We start from the raw sequence: 15,613 nt of genomic DNA on the forward strand, positions 1-15,613 counted from the left end.
CCTAATTACTATTTAATTGCAAAAGTCATTACCTTTGTGTATGTGAGAGAGAAATGGAATCCTTTCAGAGCATCATGCAGAAGTGCAGGAGAAATTAACAGATGAAGTTCTTGCAGAGCATCTTGCACAAATGCACAACATGACAGACGCACAATTTTCTTGGACGAACTACAGATGCACCGTGAACTTTTTTCTGAACAAAGCACCTTGAACCTGGGGCGGAGCACTTCTGCATGAGAAATTAACAGATGAAATTCTTGCAGAGCATCTTTCACAAATGCACAAACCGACAGACGCACAATTTTCTTGGACGAACTACAGATGCACCGTGGACTGCTGAACGAAGCACCTTGAACCTGGGGCGGAGCATTGTCGTGGTCAGGATGGGCCGTGAGTCTCCTAGCTCAACAATTATTTTCTATTTTGCAGTATATTTTCTAGATTTTATAATATATTTTAAGTTTAATCTCTCATTTTTTTATTCAATCTCTTTATAACCTAATTGAAATCCATTTAGCTTCATCTACCCTGTCTGAATTCGGCCCAAACTCTACCAATGCCCTGAACATAATCGATTTGCAGTCGATTGACAGAAGCTCTCTCAGTGGGTCCTCTGAAAACATCCCCGAACGTGGCATTTCAGTACAAATTGCTTGTCAGCCATCATCCCCGACAGTGGACTCAGCAATGTCTTTTTTTACCTCCGCCTTGTACTTTGAAAGCCTCGAAATCTTTGAAAACCAACCCGCCATCCAGCAGCTCTATCAGTGAGTCCTCTGAAAACATACCCGAACTTGCTGCCGTCTTCATAGATAAAAGAACGGGAATGTCAAGCTACGTTTGCTTATTCAAACTTCTCTTCCAAAATGGAGGCCTAATACAAAAAAGAGATGGCAACGGACTTCAGCTGGAAGAAACACCGGTGTCCTGTTGCCTTTTCAATTTATCTATCGTTCAATCTGCTATTCATATTTCAATTGGGTGTGATTGCATAAACTGCCGGTGAATTTATATGCTCGATAATGATAACGGTGTAGTGAGACTTAGGCGTCATAGTTCTTAGGGTTTTAGTAGTACTTTGGCTAGATACAATTGTCGTCTTCGAAATAGTTAATTACTTTGTTTAGCATATTACCTGTTCTTATAATTTGCCCCTAATTACTATTTAATTGCAAAAGTCATTACCTTGATACCCTAGTAATATTACTAATTATCTAGGTGTTTAATTGAAAGACTAAAACCATAAAATTGGTATGTAAGATTGTCATGCTAGTCGAGGATCAGTGATTGCCAATTAAGCGATTGTAAGCTGCCTTAGGCAGAAACCAGTTTTTCTAAGACCAATACTGATCAAAGTAATCATGATGATGTTTTCTGCCTAAATTTTTTGATTACCATGTTGAATAATGCCATGTATATTAGTAGCATAATTTCTATAATTAATGCTATGAAATGCTCTTGTTTATTCATGTTGCATATAGTTATGGTAATTTCATTATGCAAATGCATGTTATACTTGGAATTAAATAGAGAACGTTTGATTTAGCTCCAACTCTGAGATTAATGCTGGATCTAGAGTTTGTATGGTAAAATAAAGTAGTTTAAAATTTTAATTTTAATCTAAAATAAAAATTAGATGGCTCAACTAAATATACTCAATTTACCCACGGCTCCAGCTCCAAGATTTTTTGGAGCTAAGTTTTAGCAGCTCCAAGAAATCAATGATCTGCAGTTGTACCAAATAAGACCATAATATTTTATGCTTGTCGCTAATTTCTCCGCCCATACAACACACACAACGCACGTTTTCTTCTTTGATGTCAACAAAAATATTTTCTTCTTTAATATCTATATTAAGACTAGCATGCAGTTTTCTACTTCCTAAAGAAAATGAATAGGTGAAACACGGAGATAGTAGTTTGCCTGTTGCAGTCAGACACCCGATTCTCTTGTCATTTACTCTGTTTCTCTACATAACATAGTACTCCAGAATCCTACCTTTCTGTGTGAGAGAGAAATGGAATCCTTTCAGAGCATCATGCAGAAGTGCACGAGAAATTAACAGATGAAATTCTTGCAGAGCATCTTGCACAAATGCACAAACTGACAGACGCACAATTTTCTTGGACGAACTACAGAGGCACCATGAATTTTTTTCCTGAACAAAGCACCTTGAACCTGGGGCGGAGCACTTCTGCATGAGAAATTTACAGATGAAATTCTTGCAGAGCATCTTGCACAAATGCACAAACTGACAGACGCACAATTTTCTTGGACGAACTACAGATGCACCGTGAATTTTTTCCTGAACAAAGCACCTTAAACCTGGGGCTGAGCACTTCTGCATGAGAAATTAACATATAAAATTCTTGCAGAGTATCTTGCACAAATACACAAACTGACAGACGCACAATTTTCTTGGACGAACTACAGATGCACCGTGAACATCTTTCTGAACAAAGCACCTTGAACCTAGGCGGAGCATTGTTGTGACCAGGGTGGACTGTGACTCTCTTGGCTCAACAAAATTTCTATATTTTGTAGTTTATTTTCTGCATTTTATAATGTATTTTAGGTTCAATCTCTCATATTTTGTTAATTCGATCTCTTTATAACCTAATTAAAATCTGTTTAGTTTCATCGGTCCTCGCTGAATTCGGCCCAAACTCTACCACTGCCCTGAACATAATCGATTTGCAGTCGATTGACAGAAGCTCTCTTAGTGGGTCCTCTGAAAACATCCCGGAACGTGGCATTTCAGTAAGAATTGCTTGTCAGCCATCACCCCCGACAGTGGACTCAGCAATGTCTTATTTTTATCTCTGCATTATACTTTGAAAACATACCCAAACGTGCTGCCGTCTTCATAGATAAAAGAACGGGAATGTCAAGCTACGTTTGCTTATTCAAAATTCTTCCAAACTGTAGGCCTAACACAGAAAAGAGATGGCAACGGACTTTAGCCGGAAGAAACACCGGTGATTCTTAAAGAAGAAAAAAAAAGGGTGTTGTATCATTGCAACAGCAGTCATTGACTATACATGTGTGGGCACAAGCGACCATTCTTTTCGTAACCACCTAGCATTCTATATTTCCATTACATATTCTTTTCTAGGTTGACAGCAACAGTTGAACCGCTGTCGATCATTCTACAAAATCTAGCTTCTTTTTAGTCCGTTGCCGGTGTTTTTCACTTTGGTCCTGTAATACCCTGAGCATTCAAATAATAATAATAATAATAACAATGGTTGGGGTCATATCCTAACCCATAGATAGTACCAAGAGGATGTGTCACATCCGATTTTAAAAGAACAAATCAAATACATTTCACATATATATCACAATCAAGTTTCATAAATACGGTGACTTCATAATTGATCACATAACAGTGTCATTACATAACGATAAGATTCAGTACAAAAGGACCCGTTGGTCTTAAAGAAAACACTAAAATAACTTTCAACGGTAGTAAGTCTTTCATCCATCCACAGGCGATGTCCGAGGGAGCGCCAGCCTAGAACCTGGTCTTCAGGTCAAAAACTTCCTTTGCGTAGAATTCAGCTCCATCAATTGGGATGTCCTCAAAGTCCTCATCTTCTGAGCAGCATCAAGAGGTTAGGAGAAGGTAAGCGTGAGTATATGGAATACTTAGCAAGTATGAAAAAATATGACATGAAGGCTTAAGGCAAGAAAGGTTTGACTCAAATTTACTGCATCTATATCATCCTAATCTAGGACTACAAATGACTTAGCAATCCTATTAACTATGTGTGATGACACCAACACTAATAGAACAGCTCATCGGATTCCATCCGACTACCAGACTCACCAGATATTCCATATGCGACTACAAACTCATCGGGTACCACCATCCGACTACCCAAAACCAACCATCTAAGATCCCCATTATTCATGAAGAAGTCTAAGCCCGCTCTTGACCGTGAGCATGGATGATCGATCGGTTTTATACTCTATAGAGTCTGCACACTTCACCTATGAGTCGTGATCAACTCTTTTGCGGTACCCGTCGGTACCTTACACACTTCTGAGGCTTGCGCCGAGACATCACTACAAGGTCTTGACAAGGTGTCTCCAAATCTGTAAACACCTACTAAGGTTTCACCGCCAACAGGGATTCCATCCACTCCAGAGGCCCCCTCTTGTGCCACTCAACCGTCCACTTGTGCATACAGAATAAGGAGGACATCCAATTATTTTACCAGGTCGTACCATATAAGCCTCATGGTTGCGCTATTATGCCAGGTTACATGTCTATGAACCGGTCCTTAAGATCCTAAGAAGGTACTTGCACGTCACCAAAAGGGCACAAAGCAACCATACCAACCAAACCAACCTGCCTAGATCCCTATGTTCCATGTTGCTACAAAATATTACCCAAATTGGATCATGTTGCATAGACCATTAATCAGATTTACATTTATCCCACCTGACTTGACAGCACAACTAAACATTTGTACCCTTAACACCCAACTACAACACTTGCGACAAGGATAATCATGGAAAGTACTAATAAACCCTAAACATGCAATTAGAAAGTAAATGACACACTTTACTACAATAGGATCAATGTGATCAAGGACACTTGCCTTCAGCAGCAGGTTGTTCAAACTTTTCAAAGATCTGGTCCTGCGAGCTCATGTACTGCTCGTCTCCTATAGCAATCACGCACACCGAAAACAAGCAAGCACAAACATCTGAGCATAGTACACTAAATAGAAGTAAAGTGCTATGAAAAACCTACTACCGGATAGGACTCGCTGCTACGATCATGTGAGCGCAAGAATCTCCTAAAACAGAGCTATAACGAAAAAGTTATAAGGGTTTTAAGCTACATGGGCTTTTTTGAAAGAACGAGGCCTAATTTGTGAATACAGAAAGTTACAAGGGCTTATTTGTAAAATTCAGAAACCTATATGTAAATAAGTAAAATTTCAAAGGGCTAAAAGTAAAATAACGTTACTAATAGGGGCATAATCTTGAAAACTGTAAAGTCTAAGGGCCTAAATGCAAGATCACCTAATTTCAGAAATTAAAGGATTTATTTTTGGAATAGAAAAACTTAATTAGTGCATCAACAAGCTAACTGGGCTCACGTGGGTGACATGGCTGACACATAGAAGGCACGTGATGTTGACGTGGACTATGAATGCTGACTAGGATTATGTGACACGTGGTAGCTTCCTAGTGGCTCACAAAGGGGTATTTAGGATTCTAATCGTGGTCGTCCATCTACGGTCGCTCGGCCGAGAGTAGTTGGGGGAAGACACACGGCCGACGGCGGTGGGAAACAGCGGTGCCACCTCGGACACGGCCGGAACATCACCGACGACACACGATAAGAAGCTACGGCCTACCAAACACGACAGGAAGCGGCGCAAAATAGAGATGGGGTGACGAGGAGTCTCGCTGAGGCTTCACAGTGGCCGAGAATGGCTTGGAGATGGCTAGCGACAGTGAGATGGCGGCAGCGATGATCAGCACTTGACGGGAAGGCGATACGATGACAAGGAGGTGAAACCGAGGACCAAAGAGGCTCCCTCGGAGTCATGTAGTGCCGAAGGGCAGGTCAGTGGGTGTTGGGATGCTACGGGGCAAGCTGGCACGCTTACCAGAGCTCAACGAAGATGGCCGTGTAGTGGTGGAATGGCATCAAGGAGCAGCGGAGAAGACTTCTTGTGCTCCTACGGTGCCGGCGATGTCCTTAGACGTGACGGGGAGGGCTCAGGCACAGCGGTCAGCAACGGTGGAGCTCCGAGCGACAACACGGCGGCTCTGCGTGACGGGATTGAACGGGGATGGGGGAACCAGGAGCATCACGGGATTGGGCAACATTTATGGGCACAAGGGAGTGCAGGACGGTTGTGGGATCGTGGGCACGAGCGCGGAGTTGTGGGTGGCAAAATCGGGCGGCGGTTGCAGCGTGAGTGTGGGCACGACGCAAGCATGGGAGGAGCGGAGGGAAGGGAATGACAAGAGGGCCCGAGATGTCAGAGAGAGAGAGAGAGAGAGCTGGGAAGTGGACTGGGCTTCATGTGCGGGAGATGGATCAGGCCGCAACAAAAGAATGGCGTCAAAGGATGCCGTCAAAAGCTTCTCTAGATCTCTTGGGCTCCGAACTCCTTGTAGAAGCTAAGGCTTCTGGTGGCCGTGAACCCCTCCCGACCACGTCTCTCAAGGCAACTGGCCTGACGTGAAGTGACTGGCAGTTAATGCCAGTGCAAGTGGTGGTGACCCTAACATCCTAGCGCAAGTGGAATCCGAACTGGCTCCTTGGATAATGTGGCGCCGCAATAGTCAACCAGCTGAGTGACATGCCCTTAGGGTCCATTGCATCACTGTATTGCCATAGTAGATAATATATCCTAATTAGGGGTAAATGTATCCTGCCTAGACCCATGTTGTGCGATTAGACTAGCCCTAGGGTATTGTGGTATAGTGATAGGTTGTATCGCTATCTCTGTAAGGGCATACTTGCACATTTACACCCTGAACGGCACTATAAATAGAGACCGATGGCCATCAGGCAAGATGAAAAATCTTTTGGATGATCAACACGTTTTTTGTTCTCCCTCCTCTCTACTTCTTCTCTAAGCTTGAGTCTCCTCTTTAGAAGAGACTCTCACGATACTTTCTTCGTGGAAGACTTATTCTCTTCTGCCAACAGTGCATCATCCGTGGAGACCTAAACATTGATGTACAAGGGGCGATAGGACACCACCAAAGACCACCAAGGCACTACCCCAAGCAACCGTTTCCATCGCTGCACCCATGCTAAGGTACGCATGGCATTCACGACGAGGCACACAATGTGCACCCACCATCCCCGCAGCTGGGTGGAGTGGCGATCATCTGGCCACCGCCGACCTAACAGCTTCAGTTGGCACAAAGGCCAAAGCCAACACGAGGACAGTCCAACTGTGGCACAGTGAGGACCCTGTCTCACCCCAAGGCATTACGGCCGAGGCCACAGATAGACAGGTTGCCATCCAATGGTTCTAGGTGCTCGAGCACAGGGGCACTCATGCGTGGGCCCAACCCCTAGACGCCTCGTGTGATGATGCCCAGGGAACCTTCGATAAGCCAGTGTCCTCTGAGAGTCTGGTCACTCGGTAGCCCTGGCAACCCCCCTACGGGAAAGCACGCTTCGGGGAGAGCATCGACCCCAGGGGGCACAGATCCCGCCGACATCCTTGGCACCAATCACAAGCCCGAAATCACTAGAAGGGTACTGGTGCATCCTGCATAGACCTGGATGTAGCCACAATACAAATGTCTACTGAACCCTCATAGCTCCTTGGGAGGATTACCTCAAGAGATAGATAGGATGCCTAGTAAGGCAAAAAAGTAAATGATAGGCGACGCAAGTGTCGCAAGTCTGTAGCGGGCCACCGGGTGCGCAACCATGACTTACCTAGCCCCCTCAGCCGGTTAGGAGGATTGAGTCGCAGAAAGGCCCTAACCATAAATAGAGACCAACAAGTCTCCAACGTAGGGGGGGCGCCTGAGCCTTTGGAGCGGCTAGGGCTCACGATGTGCATTCCCTGTCTGGTTCGAACTGGCGGGATTGGCCGTAGAGAATAGGTGTAGGGCTCTGGCAATAAGGCTCTGGGTTCTCCTAATGGCCATGCAGCCCAGACCTTTCGATAGGCAGCCTAGGCCGGAGAAGCCGACCCTTCCACCTCCTTCGAGCTACGGAGTTCTTCCTGGCCTTCGACCTTACTATGGAGGCCCCATTTTGGCAAAGGCACTCCTTCTTATGGCCACCTAGCAATAACTTACCTAGCTAGTTAGTATTTATACAACAAAGTTAGCATACTCTAAAAGTAGCTAGCTTATTTGATTGAAAGTCTCCACGATAGATAGCTGCTAGGTAGCAACAGGATACCGTAAGACTTAATTTATATCTCTATTCAAACAATAAACAGTAAAACCTAAGTTATATCTACAGCCAAAACTTAAGTTGACCTTCGTTAAAATAGGGCATAGAGACATCTTAAAAACCTCCTCACTAATGGCTTAGCCTCGATGGCTGGCACATCTTAAAAAACCTCCCCACTGTTGGCTTAGCCTCGGTGGCGGGTACATCTTCAAAAATATCACCATCGTTGGCTTAGCCTCATTGGCGGGGACATCTTAAAAACCTTCTCACCGATGGCTTAGCCTCAGAGGCGGGGACATCTTAAAAACCTCTCGCATCGATGGTGTGGCCTTAGTAGTGAAGATACTTTAAAACCTTGAAAACCCTCTAACAGGTCATAGGAGTCAGCCCGAATGTCATAGAGGTACTAAAAACCCTCCGACACATCATAGGTGAAAATCCTAATGTTGTAGAGGTACTACAAACCCTCCAACAAGTCATAGGTGTAAGCCCAAATGTTGTAGAGGTACAAAGAAACCTCTGACAGGTCATAGGTGTAAGCCCCGATGTCATAGAGGTACAAAGAAACCCTCCTGCTGGTCGTAGGCAAAATCCCCAATGCCATAGAGGTACTGAATACCCATTGACAGGTCATAGGTGTAAGCCCTGATGTCATAGACGTATAAAGAAACCCTCTCGTAGGTCGTAGGTAAAAGCCTTGATATCGAAGAGGTATAAAGAAACCCTTCGGCAGATCATAGACAATAGCCCCGATGCTGTAGAGGTATCAAAAACCCTCTGATAGGTTGTAGGCGAAAGCATCAATGTCTCCGACTAGTGGTAGGCGAAAGCCCCAATGCCACAGAAGTACAAAAAACCCTCTGATAGGTCATAGGTGTAAGCCCCAATGTCGTAAAGGTACAAAGAATGCCTTCAACAGGTCGTAGGTGAAAGTTCTGATGTTATAGAGGTACAAAGAAACCCTCCGACGCATCGTAGGTGAAAGCCCCGATGCCATAGAGGTATTGAAAACCCTCTGACATGTTGTAGGCATAAGCTCTGATGTCATAAGGTACAAACAAACCCTCCTGCAGGTTGTTGAGGAAAGCCCCAATGTCATAGAGGTACAAAGAAACCCTCCAGCAAGTCATAGGCAAAAGCCCCGATGCTGTAGAGGTACTAAAACCCCTCTAACAGGTCATGGGTGTAAGCCCTGATATTGTAGAGGTACAAACAAACCCTTTGGTAGGTCGTAGGGGAGAGCACGGATGTCGTAGAGGCACAAAAAACCCTTTGAAAAGTCATAGGCGTAAACCCTGATGTCGTAGAGGTACAAAGACACCCTATGGCAGGTCCTAGATGAAAGCCCCGATGCTATAGAGGTACTGAAAACCCTCCAGCAGGTCATACACGAAAGCCCAGATATCGTAGAGGTACGGAAAACCCTCCGACAAAGTTGAAGGCATAACATCGATGTCATAAAAGCACGGAACCCTCTGGCAGCGTAGAGGTGCTGGCCGAGTACCAAAGGGGTCGCAGATTGCCTCCCTTGGCTTAGCCATTAGTTTCACCTCCGGCAACTGCTGCAGGGGGCCAGATGGCCTTGCCTCTAGAGCCTCGCCACGGCTAGGGGCCAAGGGGGTCGTGGACTACCTCCCTTGGCCTAGCCATTGGTTTCACCTCTGGTAACCATCACAGGGCACCGAATGGCCTTACCTCCAGAGCTTTGCTACGACTAAGGGCCGAGAGGGTCACGGACTACCTCCCTCGGCCTAGCCATCGGTTTCACCTCCAGCAACCGCGTAGGGCTCTGGATGGTCCTAACTCCGGAGCCTCACCATGGCTAAAGGCCGAGGGGGTCGCTGACTGCCTCCCTCAACCCATCCATCAGTTTCACCTCCAGTAACTGCCACTGGGCTCTTGATGGCCCTGCCTCGGGAGCATTGCCACATCTAAGGGTTGAGGGGGTTCCAAACTGCCTCCCACCACCACTTGGCTCTGAAACTACCTCGCCTCCGCCAAAGATCTTGTATCATGGCCCCACTATCGGCTACACCTCCTCCACCAGGAACGACAAAGTCACTATCCCTCGCCAATGGCATTTAAGTCCAAACCCTTGGCATGTCGATGACACCTACCTTGGTTGCGTTGAGATTTAAACATGTTTAAGACTTTGTCGCTCTAGTTGCCCCTAGAGCATCAAAAATATACTACAATCGCACTCTTTGGCTGCTAACAACCGCTACGCGCTACGGGGCTGGGGAAGGTAAGGCACTGGAGCTTAGGTACACACACGAGAAACAACAAACATGACTGGATGCATGCCAGGAGGATCGTCATACATTTCGATCAAAGAAAAAAAAAGGAGAGAAGAAGAAACACTAAGCAGACCCAAGGACTTAGTTATATCAATAAATTTCACATCCAAAAGATGCCTAGTTGCCTTCCCGAGTTCCTAGTATCTGGACTACTTGGGACCAAAAGCACTTATCAAAGATGGGGAAGAAAAATAAAAGCTGTAACTTCTGCGCATGAAGCGGCGTGTGTGCTTCACCTACGGCATACCGCTACAAAGGCTGATGCAGTAGCCAGCCCCCATGCAGTAGGGAGCGGCATCCTTGATCCCAGCCTCAAAGGTAGCTCTAAGGGCGACGACGATGTGGACACGGTGAACTCGGTGGGCTTCTCGAACATGGATATCTCCACTGACCAGGTACGTCCTCCAAGTGAAACTCTGACTTCCTTGAAATCACGACTTGAGCGAAAAGCTGGACAACCTCTGCAGAGTATAAAATCTGATATATCAGCTACACCCACGATTATTGGGGACTTGGATCCTCACATGATTTGTTGGTTATGGTTATAGTTTTAGCTATAGTACAAGGAGTACTATGTGGTTATGGTGGTTAACCTAGGATGATGGTTGTTGGGACATTTGGGTTACATTCACTTAACAATTGTTCAATGCTTTTCAATTATATTAATAATTCTTTACTCGTATTTACGCAAATAAACCATGTGTTATCCTATTCTTGTCGAAACCCTCCATGTCATTACTTTACCACACTTGCTGAGTACTCGATGTGCTCACCCTTATTATCTCCCACAATACATATGCTACTCAATGGAAGACTTTGAAGAATTCCAAGACAATGACCTGATGTTCTAGGAGTGAGCCTTCTGGTCGATGCCTATAGAGTGCTTAGTCACTGATGCTTTTGTACCGCTGCTATCGTTTAGTTTGCTATCGTTTAGGTAATAAAGTTGTTTAGTTTAAGTCTTTAATGTAAGAGTTGAATGATTGTAAGTTAATGTATTGGTATTGTGTAATACCCTGATTTTCAATTTCTCAAATTCTTAAAAATTTTGTAGGATTAATTAAGGTCCAAACAAAAGAGAATAGGATAAAACCAAATTCAAAATTTGACTTAGGATATATTTTGTTTGAATGCATTCATGATAGAGTTAGGCATTTAGGGCTTTTGTTGGGCTTTGTTTGTTTAGTGTTTGCTTTAGAATAGAAATAGGAAAGAAAATAGAAATCCAAAAGCCAGCCCAAACCCTTTCCTCTAACCTGGCACAACCTTTTCAATCTTTTTCCTAGGCCCACTCAACTCTCCCCTCGGCCAGCCCGGCCTCCTCCGCTCTCACTCCCGTTCCTTCCTTCCCTTCCCGCCTGGGGCGTGCCATGTGCCTTTAGCCCAGCCAGCCTGTACCGCACCTTGCACCAGCCTGAGCCATTGTCGCCCTACGCCAGGACACGCCCCTACCAAAACCCATTTTCACTCCATGCCTGCACCGTCTTCTTCGACTCGAACATTGCCTTCGCGATCGAGTCCGAGAGGGACTCGAGATCTCTGCCGCCTCTAGAGTCCCAGACCACCCTGAGAACCCCAAGCCCACCCATATATACCCCCACCCCTCCTCATTCAATCTCCAACCCAAACTCGCCAAGATCTCGAGCCCTTCTCGCCGAGTTTGAGCTCTCACTACCATTGCTTCCGCCCGTCGTCTAACCCATCGTTGAGCCGTTCCCATGCCACCTTGCCTTTTCTTAGCCGTCTCCGAGCCTCACCACCGCCAATTGAAGCTCGAGCCATCCTCGCCTGGCCTCTACGATCACCGGAGCCACCTCCCGTTGTGCCCTGAGCTCCTCCACCATCTACACCGTCGTCAATCCCCTTCTGGTGCCGCTTTGTCCTAAGTAAGCCCCAAAACCGACTCCTCGTGAGCATCTACTTCTGTGCCACTGCTCGCCGTCTCCACCAGCGAGCCAGAACCCTATTCCAGTGTGTTTCCGATGTGTCCGTCGCTGTCTTCCACTCGGCACCACAGTGTTCCCTCTCCCTTCACCCTGAGTTGTTAGATCTATCACGTGCGGCCATGATTAGAATCTTGCATACCCCTTCGCTAGCCAGTAGAAAGTCACCATGTGGCACACATAATCCCAGTCAGCCTTTTGTGCCACATCAGCTGCCACCTCACCCTCTTTGCTTACGTATTAGCCCAGTTAGCAGCCAACGTGGTAAATAAGGTTTTCTAGTAAAAATAATTCCAAATAATCCTGATAATTGGTAATTTTGTAGAAAAGCCCTTGTTTAGTAAAACCATCATAACCTTTTCGTCGTAGCTTCATTTTAAGCTATTCTTGCACCATTAGATTCCATTTTTAGAGGTATATCTTTCTAGTATATTTCTTCTTGTTGTTCTTTTATTTTGTGCTCCATTCTTAGTGTGTTTTATTTGTGTGCTTTGTCGGTATTTGTGCGATTAGATGTCGACGCCCCGGATCATCTTGGGGAGCATCATGATCAAGAGCTAGAGTTCACTGAGCAACAACAAGAAGAAGACATGTGTTCTTGATCATTTTGAACCTATGTTTTTAAATATTTTTGCTTTATAAAACTGCATATGATGTCTATCAACTTGTTGGGTAGTCGCATATGTTAGGGTTTACCTAGTTCTTCCTGTACATTCTTTGAAGCTTAAGTCGTAGTTAATATGGGTCTTTTGGGTAAAATTGCTTAGCCATGTTGTCAGGATATTGGGAAGTGTCATATAACTGATTAATGGACATATGCAACTATGATGATAAACATGACATAGCAACATGGAACTTAGAACTTGGGCAAAGAGATGATTTTTTTAATGTTGGTGGGCTTGTGGATACGTTCCAAGCATAATGATAGGTTATAGATGTCCTTTAATATTTGCTACGATTCTGGATGTCTGTTAACATTTGTATAGGTTCTGGATGTCCTTTAACATTTGATGGTTATTACCTAGTTGGATAGTCTTTGCTCTAGTGTAAATAAGTGAAACATGTGTAACCTGATTAAGGACCAGTTCGTAGAGTGACAACCCAAGAAAATACCGTTCAAGCATGATGCCGATATGGTAAGGCTTAGCATATCAGTTAGACACCTAGCTCGCATTCGTTGGGGTACCAAGACTTAATCGATGGACCATGCTTCATAGTGATCTCTTGACGGCACACCACTGGTGTATGTTAGGTGTCTTGCAAATATGGCAACATGGATATCACGACTTGTGGCTAAAAGTTGGACAACCTCTGCTGAGTGTAAAACTATTATAACAGTCGTGCCCACGGTTATAGGTGGCTTGGATCCTCACATGATTAGCTGGTTATGGGTATGGTTTGGTGTTTCTTAGCTGGTTATGGTTTGGAAGGTGGTTGTTCTCAGATAATAATGGTTTGGATCGTATGGGCATAATCACTTAATAAGTGTTTAATGCTTTTAATTACATTACTGTTTTCTTTACTCGCATTTATGCAAATAAATCTTGTGTTAGCTTACTCTTGTTGTAAGCCTGCATATCATTATTTTTCCCACACTTGCTGAGTACTCCATATACTCACCCTTGCTATCTCCCCCAATACATATGTTGCTCAGTGGAAGACTCTCAATACTTTCAAGACGACGACCTAGAGTACTAGGGGTGTGTTCCCCAGTTGGTGCCTGTGGAGTTGTTGTGGTCACCGATGCTTTCGTTCTCCTACCGTCATTTAGAAGCTACAATTTGGTTATTAGAGTTGTTTAGGTAGAGTCTTTGTGTAAGAGTTAAACGATTGTAAGTTAAAGTATTGCTTTTGTTAGTTCACCTATGATGTCCTATTGTGTGTTAAACTTCTTGGGCACACATAAGACGCACTTGGTTTTGTCTGTTAAAACTGGGTGTGACAGAGGTGGTATCAAAGCCATACTGACTATAGGATCGCAAGCCTAGTTATAATGATCATTCTTAAGGTCTTTCCTATTCATTTTAGCCAATAGAAGCCTTTATGTTAGTTCCTTTCTCATCTCTTTCTATCTTTTAAGGCTGTCTCTTATATCATATCTTCTCCTTTATAGATGGTTCGCCAAATGCTCACTGCTCACAAGTCAACTGGAGGCTGACCGGCTGTTCTTCAATGTGTTCAAACCAAAGAGGAGATTGATGATCCCACTTTTTGTAACATGGATCATGTTCCTGATGTCTATGAGAGTGATGGTCTTCATGTTGGACACCTTCCTCGCCTGCTGTGGGGAATACTTTTTGGACTTTGACATACAAAGAAGCCAATCTACCGAGGAGTTAAGAAGCAGTGAACTGGATATGTGGAATGGAAGGTATAAGTCACCATCTACGACTATGAGCGAAGCAAAGATTAAGGAATGGATGTTCATCGAATTGTGGGTGTTCACTCTGTGATGTCCCACGAGCAACCTTCACCACCAATGTTCAAGATGCAGCACATCAAGCCATATCCCGCATCTGTGATCAATTCAATAGCTAGATGGTTGACTCTCCCTATGCCTACTGCCCTCGAATGACTAGTGGAAGTGATGAGTTGTTCGTGAAGCACACCATTGGAGAAAGCCACAAGCTACGTGAACAAGTGGCACTCACTACGGCCTTGGAAGATGAGCTAGACTGTGCCTTATGGAAGCAGGTAGATGTTCGTCATCACCTCACCTTTGTCACTTCACTTCTCAAGGATGAAAAATGCACCAACCAAGAAGTACCTACAGAAGATGAAGAAGAAGCCATGTCTATCCACTCACCTCCACACAAGAGGATCTGACGCAACGTCCCCACCATAGAAGAAGGATCAAGCGAGTCTTTCTCAGGATCCCGCACTAGAGAGGAGTTCCAATAGTATAGTCTTTTAGTATATCATCTTAATGTCGTTAGAGCCGAGCGTCGATGTAATCTTTAAGGATAATAATGCTAGTGTGAGAATTGTTATGGTCCTAAGTGTGTGATTTAGATCTTTTGTTTAAGTGTCGGTCTGAGTTGTGGAATGCTTTGGCACCTTATCCACAGTCGCATCTTAAATATATCATATAATATAATATATTTGGGTTCCATTAGTTAAATCTTTTCCAATCTTGCTTATCTTCTCCTATCTTTCTTTCCTACACCGATCAAATGGTTAACACAAGAAGGAGTCTCGATGGTAACAATGAGGATGATATCAACAACTAGAATCCACCCCCGCCTCCTCCATTGACTATGGAACAATAGATGGCTATGCAGACCCAGATCTTGCATGCTTTAGTCCAAGCGATTGTGCAAATGCACCAACAACAACCAAATCATGTTCCTCAACCCCATCAACCATCAAGACTTGGAGAATTTAAGAGAGCTTAGGCCCCAATCTTCAGTCATGCAGTAGAGCCTATAGATGCAGATGATTGGCTGAAGGACATAGTAAGGAAGCTACAAGTT

This window comes from Phragmites australis, chromosome 4 (assembly GCF_958298935.1).
Source record: "Phragmites australis chromosome 4, lpPhrAust1.1, whole genome shotgun sequence".
In the NCBI taxonomy this organism is placed as follows: domain Eukaryota; kingdom Viridiplantae; phylum Streptophyta; class Magnoliopsida; order Poales; family Poaceae; genus Phragmites; species Phragmites australis.